Raw genomic sequence first — 18,821 nt, 5'->3', positions numbered from 1 at the left:
AAAGGAGGCAAGAGGTGGCCGCGCGCCCCTCCCCTCCCTAGTCCGAATAGGACAAGGAGAGGGGGGCGGCGCCCCCCCTTTCCTTTCCCTCTTCCTCCTCTTTCCCACATCTCCTTCTCCAACTAGGAAAGAAGGGAGTCCTACTCCCGGTGGGAGTAGGACTCCCCCTTGGCGCGCCCTCCTTGGCCGGCCGGCCCCTCCCATTGGCTCCTTTATATATGGGGGCAAGGGGGCACCCTAGAACACACAAGTTGATCTTCGTGATCGTTCCTTAGCCGTGTGCGGTGCCCCCCTCCACCATATTCCACCTCGGTCATATTGTAGCGGTGCTTAGGCGAAGCCCTGCGACGGTTGAACATCAAGATCGTCACCACGCCGTCGTGCTGACGGAACACCTCCCCGAAGCTTTGCTGGATCGGAGACCGGGGAGCGTCATCGAGATGAACGTGTGCCAAGAACTCGGAGGTGCCGGAGTAACGGTGCTTGGATCGGTTGGACCGGGAAGACGTACGACTACATCAACCGCATTGTTATAACGCTTCCGCTGTTGGTCTACGAGGGTACGTAGACAACACTCTCCCCTCTCGTTGCTATGCACCACCATGATCTTGCATGTGCGTAGGAATTTTTTTGAAATTACTACGTTCCCCAACAGAACTTTCGCAACGGTGCATACTGAGGGAGAACACTTCTTGATAATTAGTGAGAGATCATCTTAAAATGCTACCGTCAAACTAAGTAAAATAAGATGTATAAAAGATAAACATCATATGCAATCAAAATATGTGACATGATATGGCCATCATCATCTTGCGCCTTTGATCTCCATCTCCAAAGTACTGTCATGATCTCTATCGTCACCGGCATGACACCATGATCTCCATCATCTTGATCTATATCAATGTGTCGTCACACGGTCGTCTCGCCAACTATTGCTCTTGAAACTATTGCTATCGCATAGCGATAAAGTAAAGCAATTATTTGGCGCTTGCATCTTATGCAATAGAGAGATAACCATAAGGCTTTTGCCAGTTGCCGATAACTTCAACAAAACATGATCATCTGATACAACAACTTATATCTCATCACGTCTTGACCATATCACATCACAACATGCCCTGCAAAAACAAGTTAGACGTCCTCTACTTTGTTTGTTGCAAGTTTTACGTGGCTGCTACGGGCTTAAGCAAGAACCAATCTTACCTACGCATCAAAAACCACAACGATAGTTTGTCAAGTTGGTGCTATTTTAACCTTCGCAAGGACCGGGCGTAGCCACACTCAGTTCAACTAAAGTTGGAGAAACTGACATCCGCCAGCCACCTGTGTGCAAAGCACGTCGGTAGAACTAGTCTCGCGTAAGCGTACGCGTAATGTCGGTCCGGGCCGCTTCATCCAACAATACCGCTGAACCAAAGTATGACATGCTGGTAAGCAGTATGACTTATATCGCCCACAACTCACTTGTGTTCTACTCGTGCATATAACATCAACACATAAAACCTAGGCTCGGATGCCACTGTTGGGGAACGTAGTAATTTCAAAAAAATCCTACGCACACGCAAGATGATGGTGATGCATAGCAACAAGAGGGGAGAGTCTTGTCTACGTACCCTCGTAGACCGAAGCAAAAGCGTTGACGCAACGTAGAGGAAGTAGTCGTACGTCTTCCCGGTCCAACCGATCCAAGCACCGTTACTCAGGCACCTCCGAGTTCTTGGCACACGTTCAGCTCGATGATGCTCCCCGGGCTCCGATCCAGCAAAGCTTCGGGGAGGAGTTCCGTCAGCACGACGGCGTGGTGATGATCTTGATGTTTAACCGTCGCAGGGCTTCGCCTAAGCACCGCTACAATATGACCGAGGTGGAATATGGTGGAGGGGGGCACCGCACACGGCTAAGGAACGATCACGAAGATCAACTTGTGTGTTCTAGGGTGCCCCCTTGCCCCCGTATATAAAGGAGCCAAGGGGAGGGGGCGGCCGGCCAAGGAGGGCGCGCCAAGGGGGAGTCCTACTCCCACCGGGAGTAGGACTCCCTTCTTTCCTAGTTGGAGAAGGAGAAGTGGGAAAGAGGAGGAAGAGGGAAAGGAAAGGGGGGCACCGCCCCCCTCTCCTTGTCCTATTCGTACTAGGGAGGGGAGGGGCGCGCAGCCACCTCTTGCCTCCTTTCCTCTTCTCCCTTAGGGCCCATGTAGGCCCAATAACCCCCGGGGGGGTTCCGATAACCCCCCGATACTCCGGTAAAATCCCGATTTCACCCGGAACGATTCCGATATCCAAATATAGGCTTCCAATATATCGATCTTTATGTCTCAACCATTTCGAGACTCCTCGTCATGTCCATGATCACATCCGGGACTCTGAACAACCTTCGGTACATCAAAATACATAAACTCATAATGAAACTGTCAAAGTAACGTTAAGCGTGCGGACCCTACGGTTCGAGAACAATGTAGACATGACCGAGACACATCTCCGGTCAATAACCAATAGCAGAACCTGGATGCTCATATTGGTTCCTACATATTCTACGATGATCTTTATCGGTCAGACCGCATAACAACATACGTTGTTCCCTTTGTCATCGGTATGTTACTTGCCCAAGATTCGATCGTCGGTATCTTAATACCTAGTTCAATCTCGTTACTGGCAAGTGTCTTTACTCGTTTCGTAATACATCATCTCACAACTAACTCATTAGTTGCAATGCTTGCAAGGCTTATGTGATGTGCATTACCGAGAGGGCCCAGAGATACCTCTCCGACAATCGGAGTGACAAATCCTAATCTCGAAATATGCCAACCTAACATGTACCTTTGGAGACACCTGTAGAGCTCCTTTATAATCACCCAGTTACGTTGTGACGTTTGGTAGCACACAAAGTGTTCCTCCGGCAAACGGGAGTTGCATAATCTCATAGTCATAGGAACATGTATAAGTCATGAAGAAAGCAATAGCAACATACTAAACGATCGGGTGCTAAGCTAATGGAATGGGTCATGTCAATCACATCATTCTTCTAATGATGTGATCCCGTTAGTTAAATAACAACTCTTTTGTTCATGGTTAGAAACATAACCATCTTCGATTAACGAGCTAGTCAAGTAGAGGCATACTAGTGACACTATGTTTGTCTATGTATTCACACATGTATTATGTTTCCGGTTAATACAATTCTAGCATGAATAATAAACATTTATCATGATATAAGGAAATAAATAATAACTTTATTATTGCCTCTAGGGCATATTTCCTTCAGCTTCATCATGCTAACGTGGCACGGAGGATAGGTGTGGTTAGCTCCGTCTCGACCAGCCACAACGTCTCTTGTTCTAAGCGATTCTTCCATTTTCCAAGCTTTTTTAGTTATAATAACACCACGGCAAGCTAGTGCCACTCTTCATGTGTGCCCGTGCGTCTAAAGGTTAGACGATGGAGAGGAGGGAGAGATCACAGACCTGGGACCCACCAGTAAGTGAGTCAACGGTCATGCACGTGTTGACGAGGCACTCCCTCTACTCTACTCAACGTAATACTATATAAAATCAAGTTATGGGACAAAGCCAACAATCGTTGTTGTTTCAGGCTATCGACCTACGCTTTGTAGTCTAGGTTGCCAGTTCGAATCTTGTCTTTCATATTTGTTAGTTTTAGGTCCAAATTTGATCAATGACAAGTGGTACCCCCGTGTGTTGTTTCGATATTTCAGTGTATGATGGTTTTTTTGAACAAACACTTTGCGCGGTTATACAAGTAACGTCACGAGTTACACGTATTTTGCAAGTTTACGAAAAAAATGACAACAACATAGAATATCACATCCACCCCGCAGCTTAGATGCTATGGTGGTATGAGTTTTTACATCGTTGGAAGTGAGATCCAATGGCTTGGGAGTTGTCTTTGTAATTATGCGCAATTTCCAAACCCTCCTAAGGTTTTTGCAAATAAAACATTCAGTCCTTGTGTGTGCCGCTGCATCTTGGATCCAACGGCTCCCCGTTGCTCATATTAGGTGCTCCCTGTAGCTTAATTAGCCGCTACGGTGATACGAGCATCTAGGCACATGTGTAGTACTTGTACTTTTTGCGCAATTCCCAAACTCTCTCAGTCGTATATTGCAAAAACATTCAAACCTCCTACTATGGGTCGTTAGATCTCTATGAACTCGTATCGCCATAGAATCTACGGTGCAGGAGCACCTCATATTCTCCCCTACGAGAAAACATCAGGTGCTCTCGTAGCTTGGATGCTACAATGATACGAGCTTCGAGGTCGTTTGATTTGAGATCCAATGGCATTTGAGCAGTCTTTGTGCTTGTAAGTTGTGGCTAAACTCTTTGGGGGCTTTTCTACAAAAAACCATTCGAACCACCAAGGAGTTGTTGGGTCACAAATCCAACGGCTCCGAAGAGCTTGTATCACCAAAGCATCTAAGGTGTGGTAGCACATGATATTCTTACATACAGGAGAATATGATGTCCTCCTTCATCTTAGATGCTACGGTGATACGAGCTTCGAGGTCGTTGGATATGGGATCCAAGGGCATCTGAGTAGTTTTTGTACAAATTGTGTGTAATTCTCAAACTCATTAAGGTTTCCTGTAAAAATATTAAGACATCACGTGAGCTGCCATATCTCAGATCTACAAGCTCCAAGCAACTCGTATCAGCATATAGCATCTAAGGTGTGGGGGAACATGATATTATCTCAAGGAGGAGGGCGGGTGCACAACCAATCGGTGTTTGGGAGCTAGGGTGGGGACAAATATAATCTAAAAAATCGTAAACAGAGCTTCACAAATTTATCTAAGGTCGAGGGGTTAACCCCCGACAATCTACATAGCTCCACCAAAACACAACATTTGCATGTACTGTAGTACTAGACTTAATATTCATGTTTTAGTTTCCTGTTCATTATAAATATTGAATTGAGGACCATGCATGTCTTACATTTTACTCCCTTCATTCCTAAATATTAGTCTTTTTTGAGATTTCAAATGGTCTGGCACATACGGATGTACAAGACATATTTTAGAGTCTAGATTCACTCATTTTGCTCCGTATGTTGTCACTTGTTGAAATCTATAAAAGACTAATATTTAGGAACATAAGGAGTATTTTTGAATTCGTGTCATACATGCATGGTTTGGAAAAACAGATGCACTATACTTATTGGATTGTTGTTGTGTTCATGTGTGTGTGTGGTCATATGCTTGATACATACAAAGTTTTCTCACGACCATATTGTTCATCTTTTAAATTTGAATTTGCAATGAAAAACTTACTAGGGATACCATGAAATGTGAAATCCATGTTGAGATCACTATATCACAAACTCACTCTAATTCAAGAAGTCGTCATAAATCAATTACCACGTCGAGATTACTATTTGCAAGAAAAATACGGGCATTGTAATACACATAGATTTGTTCAGCAATTTAAAAGATTCCTTTCATATTCTCGAATGGTACCCAACGGCGTACCAGCCAGACCTTGGCTCGTGTTGATCCTAAAAAAAAGGACTCGTGTCCTTCTGGTGGCGTGCATGGTACGCACATTAGCCAACCCCAACCAGTCGAGCCTCCACGTTTCGAGTCGAAATATCTGGCGGCCAGAATTCCAGCCCTAGGAAATTCCCCTCATGTCCGCGGTCCATAATGACTACCGATGAACAATGGAGAGATGATTTAGCAACTAGACAACATTACCTACCATGCCGAGCATGGTTTAATTCCCTCGGTCGCCGCTCCCCAAGGTCACCCGTCAACTGCATTTCCTAGTACTACTACTACACCACCAGGATGAGCACAGAATTGAGCCCATTTGTTCGTGCCTAGTACTTGAGTTAATATATCAGGGACCCCTCAAAAAAGAGTTAATATATCAGGCAATACACTGGTACAGACGGATTATCCTTTTACTCTGCATATATAACTTGTCTGAAGTCTAACTAAGCAAAATGTTTGACCAAATCATTTCTTAAGAAATACAATAGGACAGATGTATCGCTTGAAAATTTATTACACGATGCAGGTTATGATATTGTTCTGAATCCTGGATTTTAAATTTTAGAAAATCCAAAAGTGACCAGAAATTCATGAAACTGAGCATGATCACGTGATATGGCACAAATATTCCTTCGTAATTTTTTCTTCAATTTGAGACAAGCTGCTTATGACAAGTTGCACAAATGAAGAGCCAAGGTATTTTGGAACAAAGATCTGTCATGTTAAGGTGGACGCTTTCACTATTGAAATCGAGGGCGTTTACGTGCCACCACGAGTCCCGCTTCTCATCGGTAGGTGCCATCCGAGCAAGTGTGTGAGTCGACGGGAGGCGTGTGAGCAGACCGCTGCGCCGACTGACAGGGAGGCGTGCGAGCAGACCGCTGCACAGGCTCACCGGGAGGTGAGCCCTTTGACCAGGCTCCGCCGCCCACCTTCGTCCCAACTGCTCCCACTTTTAATGTCGCGGGCGCCGCAGTTTAAAATCAACCGCGCACTACCCGGTATCGCTACAATCTTCTCTCTTCCTCTCCGATTCTCCTGTCGTCTACCTCCAACCAGCCTGACCTAAACGTACGCCATGCCGCATCACGATGGTCTGCCCTTAGTCTTCCAATTTCCTGAGGAAGACACCCAGCCGGAGTCTCAAGAACATAAGGCGCTTTGGGGGGAGCTTGAACCGGCCTTGCGGGAAGACGTCGTGCCTGTCCCCGCTCCTGTTCCGGCTCCCGTCGCCCCGACTGCGCCAGCGCCCATCCCTGTGGCATTGATGGGCTGGGAGCCGCACATTCTCGCCGAGCTTGATGCCACGGGATTCCATGAGGTCCCCGCCGACTTTCACGCGCCCGTGCACCTGCCAGCACATGCGCCTGCGCGTGCACTGACACGCACGCCCGTGCCGGTGCCCGTGCACCTACCAGCGCATGCTCCTGCACGTGCACTGACGTGCGCGCCCGTGCCAGTGCCCATGCACACGAATGTCTCCACCGCGCCGTTGCCAGTGCTTGTCGCCGCGCGGGTGTCAGTGCCCCCCTTAGCGGCATGGATGGCCGCCGTCGACCGCTTCCTTAACACCCACGCCAGTCGTCTCCTCCTGCCAATTGACTCGCTCCTTGAGACCGAAGTCCAGAACATTGTGGCCTTCCTTGAAGCTAGGGCCAACATCCAAGAGTATGCCAACAATGGCGCAAGACGCCACCTTCGTCGTCGCCATCGCCGTCGCTGTCGGTCAGTGGCCCGACGACACATAGAGCACGGCAGAGGAGCCGCTTCCCACCGCAAGACGCCCCCGTCGCTGCCCCGTAATCTAAATTTGCCATGAAAAATGTTCGGATTGCCATGCTTAAAATCCGAACGTTTATCATTTCCGTTTATTTTAGAGCGATCATCGTATGAATGTAAAGTCAGAGTCAGACTGAATGAAATCTATGGTTTGATCGATTAAATGTTCTGCTAGAGCTGTATCAAATTAAATATAAAACGTCATCAAGCCACATGTATTCCTTCTCATCCAACGGCCTAGACTGCTTCAATGTCGAGCGCTCAACATGTTTAGCGTGCAGTTAATTTCATGCCAAAAATAGTGCTGATCACATAATAACACACAAATAATATTCTACTTAATATCCGCATGCACTTAATATACTTCCAGATTAACGTGCATTGCACGTACACATTGACTAGTACTACTAGTACGTGAAACTGGTGATGTAACTTGTGAACGCGTCCAGATATGGTCAACGGCAACATCGCCCGCGAGTTCTTCGTGTTTGCCCGTGTGTCTAAACGCAGAAGGGGAGCAGAGAGAGAGCACACATGAAGCCCACCAGTAAGTGAAGGCAAATAGTACGTGCTAACGTGCCGGTCCCACTAATGTACTAAAAATAATATTACATGTTATCCATTAAATAGGTTGTGGTAATATAAAAACATTATATGAACAAAGGGGGGTGCAACAAACATTGTTATTCTACGTATGTTGCCTATTGACGTGCGGCTTGAAGGCCCTGGTCGCATGTTCGATCCTTGTCCTTTATTTTTTAATTTGTATATGGGTCCAAATTTGTTTCATGACAGGTGGGCCCCTCGGTGTGTAGTTTGTGGCAATTTAATTTGTGGGTCGAAATTTGTTCCATTCCAAGTGGACTATCGGTGTGTAGTTTTATAGCTTATTTGTAATAATCATAGTTTTTTGCAATAATACCATGGTGCGACGTTGAAGGTGAGAAAGGACATGCGAGAGAGCAATGACCGAGCCAGAGGGAAATCAATTGGGGGAGGTGCGGGGGTTGCAACAGTAAGTAGTTGTCGGCCGAATGCTATGAAAATATAATCTACCACTGGAATAAATGCCTACACAAATTAATCTAAGGTTAGAGTCCCCCTTGCAATTTAAATAGCTCTGGCTTTGTGAGGGATGGAGAGGTAGCTTCAATGTGTGGAAGATACGGCGTGAGAAAGCGGGGTCAATCGAGAGACATATAGATAGATAGACAAAGTGAGTGTGGTCCAACATTCATTGAAAAGATATATATGCTCTGGAGAGATATTGTCCGATTGAGCTTTTGGAAAGGGTGAGGGCTATAAGATAGAGCTTGAGAGATGATCCAGTCACAGGCATGTAGATATATTTTGTGCGTGGGAAGCATGGTCAATCGATTACATATATAAAGGGAGAGAGATTGAGAGAGTGTGGGTCGTCGTGCGATCGAAAGAGTGATACAGGTTGGAGAGAGTGACCTAGATAGACAATGTGCGTGAGAGAGTATACAATATGAATATGTCGAATTGGGCTCAAACATGGAGATATATCGTTTGTGTCCAAGAAAGAGAGGGAGGGAGAGAGAGGGAGGGAGGGAGGGAGAGAGAGATTGAGCGAGTGTGGCCCGCCGTGAGGTTGAAAGAGTGGGGCGGCTTGATGGACTGACCTAGATAGACAATCGGCATGAGAGAGTATAAAGTGTGTCAATCGAGGCCCGAACAGGGAGATATATCATTTGTGTGTGAAAAAACGAGGTTAATCGAGACTCGGATAAAAAGAGCGAGATTGAGTGAGTGTGGCCTGCCGTGCGGAAGAAAGAGTGAGATGCTCTCGAGGAAGTGACCTAGATAGACAACATGCGTGCGTGCGCACGAGAGGTTGAGGGCTAGATAGGAAATGCGTGTATCTAGCGAGAGAGGGTGGGAGGGAGGGAGAGAGAGAGAGAGCTCGGCATGGGGTGTAATGGCGGGTGTGTGAGGTAAATACATTTGGTAACAGAGTGGAAAAAGGGGGTTGTATAGTTAAGAGAGTTAGAGATCGAAACATGAAGAGAAAGAATGAACGTGTGTCGGAAACCGATAGCTTCCTAAGGTGGTTAGGAGAGGAAGATTAACCGATACAGGAAGTATGTAGCGTGTGTGCCGAGGGGGGGGGTAAAAACAACATTTGAATGTAGATAGTACTAGACTTAATATCGATGTTTCACTTCAGTGTACATTGTAAGATTTGAACTGAGGACCATGCATATGGGTAATTATTTAGAATTCGTGCCATACTAGGTTTGGAAAAGTTGACATTGACTTGATTGTTGTGCTATATTTGTAGGTCATATGTTCGAATCCATCCAAAAGTTTGCTCACTACCATGGTGTTCATTATATACATATGAATTTGTATTAAAAAAAGTAGCATGGATACAGTAAAATGCGAAATCCACATTAGAATTGGAGATCGCTATGTGACACACACTCTAATTCAAACAACTAATTATGTGACACACACTTTAATCCACGTTAGCGTGGATACCATTTTGTGTTTTTTCAAATAACTCCCCATTAATTAATTTATAGTATCTTGTTTCAAATAACTAATTATTTGCAAGGAAAACACGGGCATGGTAATACATACAGATTCATTTGCAAATGAAAGAAGATTCATTTGCATTCTCAAATCTCCTCTCAAATATAGGCGCACCAGGCAAACCAGGGTCGTGTCGTGGTGGTCGCGTGTGTCGTAGGGACGCTTAGCACCCAGCCACCCACCCTCATCCCCCCAAAAAAAGGACGACGACAAAATAAGTTCGCGCTTCCATGTTTCGGATTGAAATATCTGGCAGCCCTAATTCCAGCCCTGCAGAATCTCCCTTCTCCACCGTCTCCTTCCGCGCCTAGATTGCTCAAATCCCCAATTCACCGCGAACCCAAGCAAAGTTCGAATCGCCCCTCGTCTCGTCTCTTTCCCCACCTCTGGGCCGGATGACGACGAGGGAGACGACGGTCGCACTTCACCACCGCACTGGAGCTACCTCATCTACGCCCTCGTCCACCGCACCGGGTGGTCCATCGACAACGTCGGCCGCCGCATCCGACGTGCCTCACAGACACCGACTTCCACCGCATCAGGTGCGCTTCACCGACGCCGTCTCCCACCTCACCGGGGCTACTTCACCGAGCACATCATCGCACCTCCGCCCCCCGAGGCTGTTGGGGCTTCACCGACGGTCTCGTCCACCGCATCGTAGCGCTCCGCTGCCACACAAGATCTGCATCCGTGCGCGGCCAGCCAGCGCATCACCCTCAATGGCTCTGAAGTGACCCGCACTCTAGCTAGGCGAGCATGCCCAAACGCCGGCCCGAACTAGGTATCCACACATCACTCCCTTGTGCACTGTTCCGACGATATTTGGATATCCTTTCACTGCTCTCTTAGCTTACACGCCTATGCAACTCTGACTTTAACTCTTATTTCTTCTGGAGATATCATCTGAAACAAGCAAAACCATTTTTTAGCGAAGCATGATGGCGCTACGGGATCTGGTACACATCCTGCACACCCGTATAACCTTGTAAGTATTTGTCCTCCGGTACAACAGCAAGGTCGATTCCTCTTATTTGATCAACCATTCGTCGTGTCAAAAATGCAGAGGGGGATGCAAGGACCACAAGGCCTACACATCCAAGCAAGTGGTACCATGGACTTGTACATGGAACATCCCAAGCGCAAGCAGAGCTGCAGTGAGCCTGTACAACGAGCTAGCGTATGTCCCTGCATTTCATTTAATTCGTACTGGCATGTGTGTATGATTTGTGTGCAGTGGCGGATCCATGAATTCAAGTTACCAGGGGCGAATATTTAACTTAAAAAATACGAAGGCACTTGCACTCCGGAAATCAACATAACTTGAGAAATGTGAAGCTACATGCACTTTGAAAACCAGCTAATGATCCAAAGTAGTTCAGATTATAAAACACTAAATGATGCAAGCACCAAAAAACACAAAATGCAACATGGTGTACAAGGACTACTAACATGGTCTGTACCTGCTTGAATTATTCATTCTCTGGCTGAAAATATCGAAGTGTAATTGCACCTATAACCAATGCGCAAACTGCATATCAGTATATCTATCCTGCACAAGTATACAATAGTTTCAAACGACAGATTAGAAAAGTATTTATGCTACGTTGTCATGATACGGGGACTTTCTGGTAGATGGCCTCGATGTTTCCTCAAGCCATGAAAATATACTATAATTTGCTTGTCATCAATGCCTGCAAATCTCTATGTCTCTCTCAACATAGTAGATCATCATTAGACACTAAATCCTTTAATGGGAGCTTATAAAATGCTTGCATTAGATCCCTCATTAGACACTATATGTTCATCACCAGGAGCATGTAAAATGTTTGCATCAAATCCTTCATTAGCAGTCTGTTCATTAGACACTTCAGGCTCAAGAACAACATGAGCTTGTATGTTTGCACCGGAAATTTGATTAGATACATCAGATTCAGTCAGTTTAGTATTGATTGGGGGAGTTATAAAATAAGCAGAAATTGGTTTCATTTTCTCATAGATTCCCTACATACAAGCAGTTTTACAACACCGTCAGCTTTAACTATTGGCCAGAAATTGAACGGTTGAATTAGATATAATCAGGGATGTGATGTACCTGCTCATTGCGCATGATACTCTTGCAAGCTGTGACTGTCCGTTTGCACAAGCTCGATGCCATGCTCGTGCTGCCATCACTGCCTCCTACGCAGGCTACACCCAGGGTTGGATCTTCATCTTCTTGTCCTTCCGTTCGATTGAAGCCCGGCGACCGCCCTCCAACGAGGGCGCAAGGAAGTGTTGTGTCGGTTTGTCCAGCGGCCGCTAGGTTAGCAGCGAACCAGACTGGAGGCTGGAGCGAACGAATTGGGATTTTTTCTGTTGTCGATCGATATGGGAAGCGCTCGTTTGGGCCGCGAGCCTACTATAGGGTCTGCCTTGCACTTACGTTATTGGCCCATCCAAATTGAAATATTTTTCTTCATTTTTTACATTGCCTACTTGTGCGTTGGGCCGAACAAAACAAGCTTGGGCCAACTTGGACGACTCAAACTAGGTGCACACTTTCTAGCCAACCGATGCGGCCGCCCATACCAGCCCCTATGGTGGTGTCGGCCCTTTTTGTGTGTATGATTGGGGTAGTGAAAATATTCCAGTGGCACTTTTGATTTACCCACAGAATGGTTGAATTGCTTGTTTCTATGAACTGAGTTCGCCAATAATGTGAGGATGCCAGTCTTTTCATCCTATTGTAGATTGCTTAGATCTCGATATGCCAAATCTAATCACATAAAATATACAGTAAAAGCCAGTGTGATGTGTGTGTGGCTACAACTAGTCTGACTACACATCCTCATATAACATATCAAGGACGCACCATCCTACCAGATTAACCATTCGACTTACCAATGCAGAGTGGGAAGAAAGAAGTATTGGGACTGCGTATCCAAGCACTTGATGCCATGGACTCATTCGTAGAACCTCGTAAGAGAAAAAGAAGTTGCAGTGTCCCTATACAAAGAGCTAGCGTAAGTTCAGTTATCTGCTTCTCGGAATTTTAGTTAGCCACTCATTGCAAAATTGTTCAATTACGTTGCTTGGCTTAATTTAGTTTGCTACTAATTACATAATGTCATAGCCTGTTATTCCTATTATAGACTTTGCCTATCTTTTGATACTTACTGTTATGAATTACCTGTTTGCCTGAACTTAAATAGCTACTTAAGCACGTAGATAGCTGGTCATATGTACTTCTAGGGTGCAGCAGAATTCACGTGCAATTTACGTTCCGATACCCTGTTTGTTTAAATGGTTTGTTGTTATCACTTGTAGCACTAGTAATGTTTGCATGTTCATAGATAGACAACTGTCAGGTTTATATGAGGGACAACGTCTTTTTAACTTATATGTGTGCTGGAATCATTTTGCTTACATAAAAGAAATTTACAGATGTCTGTGTTGCTGGTAAATGGTACCGACTTGTTACTTTAATATGTTGCCAAGAACTTGTTAGTTTTACTAGTTCATGGGTAATTAAATACGTTGCTAAAACTGGTTAGTTTTACTAGTTTGATGTTAGTTTTTTATGGCTCTTGCAAAACTTTATTTATTGATTGCTAACATTCAAGTTTGCAGGATCCAACTGAAACTCCGTTGGCACAACAGGTATATTTTCAGAAACTTCCTTCTTTACCTGGTTTGCTGATGCAACTTGTTGTTGTAATCATCTTACCAACTTCAATTTTTCAGGATCGAATTGGAAGTCCAATTGCACAGCAGGTACATTTTCAAAAATATATTTGTGTAACAGGTTTGTTGTTGTAACTTGTTGCTCTAATCAAGTTACTGACTACTCAACTTTTCAGGATCCAAGAGAAACTCCAATGCCACAACAGGTTCCTTTTGCTCAACTTGTTTGTTCTAATCACGTTACTTTGCTACTGCAACAACCGGTTACAATGATGTTAATAACTACTTTTCAGCATCCAATTGAAACTCTTTAATTCTTTGTTTGCTTAACTGGTTTGCTATTATAACTCCCAGTTGAGATGTTTTGCTAACTTCAACTTTTTGGAATCCAATCGGAACTTCAATGGCAAAACAGGTTAGCCCAAGATCAAAGAGCAAGGTCCCCATGGACATTGTATCATCCCACAACAATGGCACCGGACCAATCGCGCATCATGAATTGCCAATTGTCGATGCTCTAGAGGCTAAACTAGTGGTAGAAAGAGATTCTGCTTCTGCACTTAGATATGAAGTTGACATGTCGAGGAAGCAAACAGCACAATCACAAGCATTACTCAAGACAACCATTAAATATTTGGTGGATTTCAAAACGAAGCAAGCTGAGACTAACCGCATTGTTAAGGTCCTGAAGGAAAAAAGGAAATTAAATTCCCACTTGGTAAATCATAGGTGAAATGTTCTTTCCATCATTGAATAACCTTTGTGTTGTTTGTTCATGTAATCAATCAAACCATTTATTTTAGAGATCATGTAATAATTGTTTTTTGTTTTTTGGTTTGTAATTTTATTTGAGCACAAGTCTGTATTAATTGATAAGACTCGGAGGCATTTCATTTCGATTGTTGTGCCAGACCTACAAATATGCCAATCGGGCTGAATGTGCATTCAGCAATAATAGTAGTATAGATGGACCATAAGTGGCACGCATCGGAAAGAGCCAAGATGCTATAGTAGCTTCGCTAAAAAAAGATGTTGTTCTAGCAAAAAAATGTACAACGGCCTGGCTTATGTATGTTAGTTGATATTATGGATCCATATACTCTATAAGTGTTTATATGTCTGTTAGTTATGTACATTCTTGGTTGATTGACTCAGTATTTGAATCTTGATACATCGCTTGTGTACATATCTAAATGGGAGTACACATTATGCTGCGTGTGACATTTCAGTTGGACATAAAGTGTTCCAAATATTCGAATTCACCTTAAACTGGATTCTAGCTTCTGAATTTGAGTATCGACATTTGTAATCATATTCATATATGACAGTGGAATACATCTTTGTCGTGCTTTTGAAGATATATAAAACACATAGAATGATTTATAAAGATTCGTATACGAATACAAAATGGATTTGAATTTAGTTGCCAGGGTAAACGTGGATGCTTATTGTCCCAAAATTCGAAAGAAGCGGCAAAATGTCCACTCCCACATTGGCTGCCCGCAGCCAAGTGTTTGGGAGATGGAAATTACTATCTACCTCATTACACGGACAATCCACCGGCCCGATTTCCACTGCTTTCAACAGGGGTAGGTTAGTAACTTCAATTAGACGTGACACGACCGCCTCTGAGCCCATTCCGACATGGTGGGTGCCAAACATGGGCGGCAAAACACATTTGATTCAAGCTCGTCCGAAAGACCTCTGTTTCTCCCTCCATTTTCCCATTCATACATGGTGGGCGGCAAAACAAACTCGACTCGGCCGAAATCGATGTAGGCAAATATTTTCAATTGGGGCAGGTTTGTAACTTCACTCAGACGTGACACAACCGCCCTACCTGTTAGCCACATTCATACACCATGGGCGCGAACCATGGGAGCCAAAACACCCTCTCCTCGCCCAAATCGCTCTAGGCAAATATTGGCGAGATGCGAGATTACCGTCCTATCCCCAACCGACGAGGCATCCAAATTTTAAACAGGGGCTAAGTTCATAATTTCCCATATTTCAGACAGGCGCGTCCCAAAAACATGGTTCCCCGTACCTCTCCCTCCATTTTCTCATTCATATACCGTCCGCGCTAGAACACCATCCACACACCGGCCTCCTCCGTCCACCGCCCCATCCATCGCCGCCGTCCTCCACCCCATCCATCGCCACCGTCCTCCACCATGCCAGAGTGCCTACCAAGACCGCGTCGTCCACTGCTAGAGATGGACGTTTCTCATCCACGGCGACGGACCGAGAGCCTTGCTTCATGTCCTCTCGCTTCATCGGCGCCGTCGTCCTCTTTGCCGGGGCCGCTCACACGACCTTCTCTTCCACCGCAATGGGACTTATCCCCCGATGCACCCGTCTACCATCGTAGATATGCTTCAACGCCACCGACAGCCATCGCACCCCCGATGCCTACACGGTGCCGCAAGAGAGGTGGTACTTCATATCTCCTCAACTTTTTGATCTCAACCAGAAAATAGATCGTAACTTGGTTACTCTACTTTCTTTTCAGCTCTTAGAATTTAGTTCTTAGTTCGAAGCAAACAATGGATGCTAAATATCATTTCTCCGGTTTGTAGCTTTAAATCTGCCATGGCACAGTCATAATACGGTTTAATTGACGATGTTGGTTCCGTGGTGGTTTGTTTAATAGAAATCGGAGGGGAAACCCTCTTTTTCTCAAAAAAATGCTTAGGGTTTCCCCCTTTTATGATCACTATACGATCATAATACGTGCTTCGTGTCATAATAGCACTGCTCTATCCATCAAGCTAAACAAGCTTAGTTTTTCAAATACGAATATGATATTATTAAAATAGAGTCATTTAATTGGTTAGCTAAATGTTCCTAATTTAGTTTCAAAAATGCATGTTCGCCGCTCGGGTGTGTATCTCTACAGGGTGCCCACGGTGGGCCGGCCCATCCTGGGATTTTGGGTCGTCCCAGGCCTCGATTCCCCTCTATTCTGCTGCGCGCTTCCGATCTCTACTCGCCCCCAGCCGCCTGCCTCGTCGGCGACTTGCCGTCCCGGGACGGCATGACTCTAGGAGGAGACGCCGGACTAGTAGGAGGTCAGTAGCCACTCGCCCTACAGCGTCACTGCTACCCGGGCGCGCCGTCGTGCCTACCTTCCCAGTTCGTTCAGGGCTCAGGCATGCAGCACCCACTAAGCTAAACCGATTTATCTTGAGATACATCCTCAACACTCAGCACTTCAGCAGCCACTCCTCATCACCCATTTTCTAATTGATTCATTACTCATTAGGCAGGACTGTCATTAGGGTTTGTTGTGTGTTGAGTGATATCTACACTTAATGATTCAGATGTATTTCAGTAATCTTTAGTACCTGTAAAGTTCACATGTTTCAAAATTCCAGCCCTAGGAACAGACACTAGTCATTTTGGATTGTTGGTCGTAGTGACATTGATCCAGATTACTACTGCAGGCCAGGTTTGTTGACAATTTTACTTGTCTTTCTTACTCATTCGATATGATATCCAATTATCCACGTCGATTAGTTGCAAACAGTAAGTGCTAAGACAAACTTTTTGATTCAGATTTTGGACGGTCTCTTACTGCAGTTACAATTCTGCATACTTGTCCTAGTGAGCTCACAAGTAAATGATTGATTCACTACATCTATGCTTGCCTTCTCATATTTGTTGTCAATATTCTTGTAGGGTGGACCACCTTGTTTCAAAATACAGGAACCGTAGACATGAGTGAACAGTATTTCTCTGTGTGATCTCTTCCATCATGTGTGGGCAACGAACACTGCATTGTATAGAAAGAAAGTGTCATTTCCAACTTTTACATAGGCTACGATCTTTTACATGGGATACAATCTGCCTACTTGCTTTGTGTCACACTACCAACACTCCATCCTTGAAGCTAAACATTATGCCACTCATAATTCCTTGGTTTATTTGTTCAAATATGAATTTGATATGATTCTAATGTTCCTACTTCAGTTTTGAAATGTGTGTCTGCCTGTTATAGAGACATAAGGGGTTTGTATTTCTGTGTGTGGTCTGGGCAGCACGGTTGAGGGGTGAACTTTGCATATGCAGCGGTTTATAGGGAGAAAATCTTCAAGTTGAATCCGCAATGCATTCCATAGATAATCTGACTACTTTTTATTTTTTTCATGAATCTCAGATTCTGAACAGCATCATAATGATTATGAGCTTGCGCGCCTGAAAATAATAAAGCGAAACAATGCCATGGCTATCAAACTTGGCATTAAGGGACTGAAATCAAGTCTGGATGCAATGCAATGCAAATGCTCTCCACCTACAGATTCATGCTCAGAATATGATCCTAACCGTGATTCTGAGTTAGAGGGAGACCTAAGTCAATGTAGCTCCCTAGTGGAGGAGTCAGAGGCAGATGCCCTATCTTATTCACCCATCAAGGTGCTTGCTCTAACTTTCCATGGTTATATTGGTCGCACATATCTTGCAATTGATGCTTTGCATTACTTCTACTTTGTTGCACTGCCATTAGCTTAGTTTACACACCGTGTATGTGAATACGCCATACCTATCCATTTTCAATACATATTCCATCTGTCATCATACCCTATTTATCCACTCAAATGATGTTTTTGTGTATCAGACGTTCAAAAGGAAGATGGCGATTGATGATCGTGGAGGAGTACAAGCAAAGTATTTGGAAAAGGTAGTGACACCTAATAAATCAAATAGCCCATTAGGTGTAGTTGCAATATCACCTGACCCGCAAAACACCCCAACTCTCGCAGACTCTAGCCCTACTACACTGGTCATTTCTAATGCCCCAACTCAACAGACCTTAACTGCAGCAAACAGTATGATGATGCCAGTTGACATAGCACCAGCTCTACGATGCAAAACCCCCGTTCCAGCAAAGAGTACACCAAATCCAGTTGCCAAATCCCTTTTCGAACCAAAGAGAGCCCCAATTGCAGCAAATAGGACCCCTATTCCATTTCTTCCCAGTTTAGAAGACAAAGCTTATATTATTATCAGGAACTTTGTGCGCATCTTTCCTTCATGGAAAGATTATACCGCAGACACAGAACAATTTCCAGTGTTCCTCCGCAACTTACGCGTAAATAATGTACTAATGTTATTCAAGGTAATTACGACATATGTTTCTGCTGACAGAAGACACAAGATTTCATTCTTTTAAATAGGCGAGGACCAAACTGGATTGTCAAGAAGAACAAGGGTTGGTTGCGCTTTTCAAGCACTTGTTGATGAAGTATCGTTCCTACCTGAGGCAAGCGCACTTCGATGCCAAGTCTCTAAACAAAATTTCTGTAAGTCTC

Source organism: Triticum urartu, chromosome 5 (genome assembly GCF_003073215.2).
Source record: "Triticum urartu cultivar G1812 chromosome 5, Tu2.1, whole genome shotgun sequence".
Taxonomy (NCBI): Eukaryota; Viridiplantae; Streptophyta; class Magnoliopsida; order Poales; family Poaceae; genus Triticum; species Triticum urartu.
The sequence above is the reverse complement of the archived record's forward strand: the minus strand, read 5'-3'. Positions refer to the sequence as shown.